Source organism: Lactuca virosa, chromosome 3 (genome assembly GCF_052849685.1).
Source record: "Lactuca virosa cultivar CGN04683 chromosome 3, Lactuca_virosa_CGN04683_v6, whole genome shotgun sequence".
NCBI lineage: Eukaryota > Viridiplantae > Streptophyta > Magnoliopsida > Asterales > Asteraceae > Lactuca > Lactuca virosa.
In genome coordinates this window covers 118,212,081-118,217,266 of record NC_136428.1, presented here as the reverse complement: position 1 = coordinate 118,217,266, position 5,186 = coordinate 118,212,081, and the positions used below count along the sequence as shown (strand labels likewise).

Genomic DNA, 5,186 nt, shown 5'->3' with positions numbered 1-5,186 from the left:
AATAGGCTAGAAATGATGCACAAACTCTGGATTTACAAGCTATTTCTTCTCCTTTGCTTCTCCTCAAGCTTCATTCTTCTTCAAAACCACAAAAGAACACCCAAACAATCAATGAAAGCTCAAAAATGCACTCAAGATGGCTAGGATTTCGAGATTAGCACTAAAATGAAATGGAGGCTGAAAGGGTGATGCACTTGAAGGACTTAAGGATCTTAAATAGGGTGCAAACCCTAAAAATTAGGATTTGTCCTTGGCTTGAGTACGCCAAACGTACGTCGGGATCACCCCGATGATGCGCATGCAAGGAGTATGCCATGCATACCTAATGTACGTCTAACGTACTCACGGACCCTTCACCACCTTTTAGTTGAATTAAAAAGAATAATAGATTAATTTCATACCTGACGACTCGGGCACTACAATCTATTTTGGTCGTTCGAGAGTCTTGAGCCTTAGTTTCAATACCTTTCCAAATGTTGCTAAGGGCAACATGTTTTGGAGGCTTCCTACGCAAAATAAAAATAGTACGACATAACACTCGTATCGACTCTTCGTCAAAAGGTTTGCTTGTTTCCTTGTATTTGTGGATGGTTTCGTTTGTTGTATTTATTCCTTATATTTTTGTATTAGGGATTACACTTCTTCTTTTCTTTTTTTCTTTTGTTTTTTTTATGTTCTAATTAAGTTGTTTTGGTTTTCTAGAACACGTCGAAGGAGCTTTTTATTCATAGGCGAGGAGTCCTTTTATATTATTTTTTTAAAAATAAAAGTTTATCTAAGGTTCGTTTTTTAATAAAAAAAGAATCATAATCAACATAATTTATTATTTACAAATGTTGGTGATTTGTGTCACTAATATCATTTAAGTGTAACTGGATGAATTTGTTGACATGTGTCATCTTATAGAATATTAAACAAGGGTGGTGTGGGGTGCACATTTGTTTGAGTTTGTCTTGCTTTGAAGTACACTGTTATTTAGGTGTAAAGCCTTTGAACCATGATGATCCAAGGGCAGCATCCTTGGTAGCGAAGTCCAAGGGTTGGCAACCCCTAGCGGGGTCCAAGGGGCAAAGCCGTTGGCTGAGGCTAAGTTGTAAATTTGAATTTGTGAATTTTGACTCTGGTTTTGACCCTAATGTTAAGACCTAATTTAGTGACAGTTGTTTTTTTTTTTTTTTTTTTTTTTGCGATTTGTAATTGTTTATATGACATTTTTATGACAAAGGAGCTAAGATCCTGATTTTGGTCATTTTGTATTTGGTACACAAATCATAACTTCTCTTCATTCATTGTTCTTGAAACCTAAAACCTGACTAAGTTTTATCTGATTTTAAATATCGATTGTATCATCGAAATACTTTAATCTGAAAATGAATCACAACTCTTAATAATCGAAACCATCGAACCACCGACTTTATGACAACAAACCGAGAAAAGAAAGACCACTATCACAAATACATCACGAAGAATCATAAATACAATGGTGTAATTCATACATTATTCCTTATATTTTAAGGAAAGAATATTGCAAGTTTCAAAATGAATAATCATTGTTTTGTTTTTGCCTGTTTATGGGTCCAGGATACCCTCATAAATGCCTTTAATTTTCTGAACCCATTTTTGCTTCCCAGCTACTATATTTTACTTTTTCACCTTTTCACTTTTTTTATTTTTTTATTTTTTAATTTTTTTTATTTTTTTTATTTTTTTTATTTAAGGTTTATGTAAACTGTAAAAGTATACATATACAAATTAAATAATATTTCTTGTTCTCGAAGATGAATAAGAAACAGATCTAGAACCCCTTTCGTGTTTGTTTTTTTTTTTTTTTTTTTTTTTTTAACTAGAAAGGTGACCCCCGCGAGTAGATCGCTGTTTTCAAAACGATGTGTATATAAATTTATCTGTTTAAGTTTGTATTGTTTTGTTTTTTCAGCAGATAAATATATGAAGAGAGGAGTTAACATGGCATTAGATTACAAAGGAACCTATGATTACATGCCATTGGATTACAAAAACTACTGATCATTACATTGCATTCGATTACAAAATAGTAGGAGCGATATTAGATGCTGGCTACGACATATGATTTTCGTAGATCATGGTGTTGGGTGGTCTTTAATGATTTTCTTGCATATGTCCATTGCTGTTGTCATGTTCTCCTGCATCATCTGGAACATATCGAGCATTAGTACCGTCTCCTTGTCGAGATCACTGATAAAGATCTCAGTGATTACAACGTGCCTGTGGTCAAGCAGCTTATATGATGGTGTTTTAAACATAAATTGAACCAAGGTATCCATAAATTCCTTTTTTTCACCAAAAAATAGACTGTCTTACCTCATTTTCCAATGGTTTGACATTGGTTGTTGTCTAGAGGAAAGTTGAGTCGATGTTTGCAACTGTAGCTTCCTTTTAAGCTGAGTGTCCAACTACGACTCCGATTGTATGGTTTTTGCTATTCCATGTTTAAAACCTTGCAAGGGATGCTTCATGTAGGTTAAAAAAGAATGCAAACGGTAGATTCAAGTTAGAATGGTAATGCTTCATCCAGGTTAAATAACTCCTGAAATAGACACTTAACTAAATTAATTTGGATAGAATCAAAATACCAGGAAATGGACAATCATAGCCTTACAATACTTAAAATGCCTCAACATTCGGATTCGGTGTTATCGAATCCAAGATAGTTCGTTGGTGAAGAAGTTCCTGTAAATAGTACATCATTCTTTAGAAGAAATCTAATAGAAGGAACAAACAAATGTTATTTAACCCCAAAATTTTGAGAAGGGATTTGGAGTTGGTTGTGTGCTTACTAAATGTAATGTTCAATCATTCAAGCACATCTCTTCATGTGACCTCCTTCTTAACTTCTTCTTACGTACGTGGGTCTGAAAATCAAAAGATAGAAAATATTAAATTAAAGTCCATCTACAGCAAGTGACGATGATGGCAATAAATGAGTTTTTTTTAACGAATTTTCCAATTCGGCAACTCAAACTGATATCCAAAATATCTACATTTTGTCTATTAAGAATTCCAACGAAACCAACCTGAACTTAGAATGTAGATGACCAATCTGAAAGAAAAAGGAAAACATGAAATCAATAACTTCTTAGAACCACTAATCCTGAAATACTACAAAATTGCAGAATATGAGTAAATTATTACCTCTACGAATCTTTTTATAGAGAATCTTACAATCCCAGATGCATCAATTGTAGCTTGTGAATTGGTCCATTAGCTATTCTTACTTCTTGAGTCGCTATTACGAAAAGCAAAGTATTGTCTTCAAGTTTCCTCCCTGGTCATTAATGTCAGTTCTTGCTAGCAGGAACCAATCAGGGAAGCAGGGTGCAGAAATAAGAATAACGTTTCAAACAATTTCTCGGGTGTATATTAATAATGGTTTTGGCATTTGTTTATATTTAATATTTTTTGTTTTGTTATGTCGGTGGTTGATCGCAGTAAGAAACGTAACCATATGTGTATCTGTCAAACAAATAAAAAACATACAACACAATTTGGAATTGCATACCTTGTATAGGAACACCGATTCTTTATTCTTCAACACTTCGAATATTTACAGCACCAATGACTCTATCAAATAAACTAATATAAAATAAAGGTAAAGCGATGATAAGAAAAGAGAAAAAGAGACCCGGGCATTTCATCGAATACCTGGTGGGCAGCAGCCAGAACTTCGTCCATAACAGTAAAGATCTCATTATTATTTCCAAACCCTGCTGGATTTTCAACCAGGTGACGAAATGGAATACAAAAATACAGAGCCTGAATTTAATATATAAAGCAACTATAAAAGCATACAAGATTAATAAAACATAGAAGCAGGAGCGACAGATTGATAATCCATGTAAAAGAGGTGAATTAAAAACTGCAAAAAAAATTGATTAATTACCTTTGGCATCATGAATGATTGCATTACGCCCTAATCAAGTTCGTTTGCACTTTCCGGTGGTCGGCACCGTCACCACGGCTGCCCTCCTTTTTTTCGTTCCCGTGACGACAATCAGTGGAAGGTAGAGCAAACAGGGAGAGGCGGTGGAGGAAACATCGACAAGGAGCGGAGGGATTAAACTAAGTCCATAAGTAGATATACCACCAACGATCCGACCACGTTGCTGTTTCCCTGTTGAACTAAAGAGGATAAATCGATTGTGGTTTGGAGTAGCAGGGGTGAGACGACCGAAGTTATTAATAGAGAAAGACAAAAAGAAAATATGAGACGGTGGAGGGCCGACGCACGCACCTGGCCAGCCTGTCTCTTTTTCGTCGATTCTGATTTCTTTTTCTTCGATTGAACATCACAGAACCACCACGGGACCAACAGTTTTTCCTTCCTCCCAACCCCGGAAGAGGTGGAATCGATGCCCTCTATTTCTGGAAGTCGGATCGATGGATACTGTAGTAGAGTTTTGGATGAGTTTAGAGAGAGAAAGTGGGTTTTGGAGGCATCGGTACGGTCGAAAGCCACCGGTGAAGGAGGAAGTTTGTTTGTGAGAAGCAATGTATGAGAGGTTTCTGGAACGACTGAGAAACAGGAGAAGGAAAATAGGATTCTATCGGTATACGAAAGAAACAGAGGTGGTGATGAAAAAACCTGGCGATATGCTATTGGATATGAGAAGCGGTGGATTATAAATGGAAGACACGTGCGTATGTGACACCGAGTTTTATGTCACGTGTCCACAAAAGAATACACATATTGGCAAAAAATGCCCCTTATAAAGCCCCTTATAAAAACTAAGAACAATCAGGGACACACAAACAAAAATAGAAGGACTGAGAATGTAATTTAAGGGATTAAAATTGGGCAAAGTGTCATGTTAACTTCTTACTTTTGTTCACAATTTTAATATATATATATATATAATAATTGTGAAAGTAGATATGAAGAATATTTAATTTGAAACACATATTCAAATAAATTAATAATAATAATGTGTATTATGATAAAAAAACGTTATACTCGTCACTATGAAACATAGGGAAATCTTCAGAAAAATCTTAAAATTTTACCTTAATTTACGAAAAAGTCCAAAACTAAAATTTGTTTACGAAAAATCATGAATTACGGGTAAAAATGACGGTTTGACCCCTTTTTTTCGGTTTGCCGGTTTTATTACTTATATGTTTCACTAAAGTCTCATTATTTTATACTAATT

General features: G+C 34.8%; 1 long non-coding RNA gene across 15 annotated transcripts; it reads right to left on the bottom strand.

The window, feature by feature from the left end:
• Positions 1-1,948: 1,948 nt before the first annotated feature.
• LOC145166460 (uncharacterized) lies at positions 1,949-4,624 on the bottom strand. 15 transcript variants are annotated; one of them, XR_013740544.1, is made up of 10 exons: positions 4,271-4,624; positions 3,920-4,150; positions 3,682-3,743; positions 3,539-3,600; positions 3,172-3,304; positions 3,054-3,079; positions 2,817-2,891; positions 2,613-2,709; positions 2,341-2,489; positions 1,949-2,171 (listed from the first exon to the last, which is right to left on the bottom strand). It is a non-coding gene; the product is annotated as an uncharacterized LOC145166460 (long non-coding RNA). The 15 variants fall into 15 exon arrangements; XR_013740542.1 differs by having other exon boundaries at positions 2,341-2,583; positions 2,639-2,709; XR_013740543.1 differs by having other exon boundaries at positions 2,341-2,578; positions 2,639-2,709.
• Between the last annotated feature and the right edge of the window lie 562 nt (positions 4,625-5,186).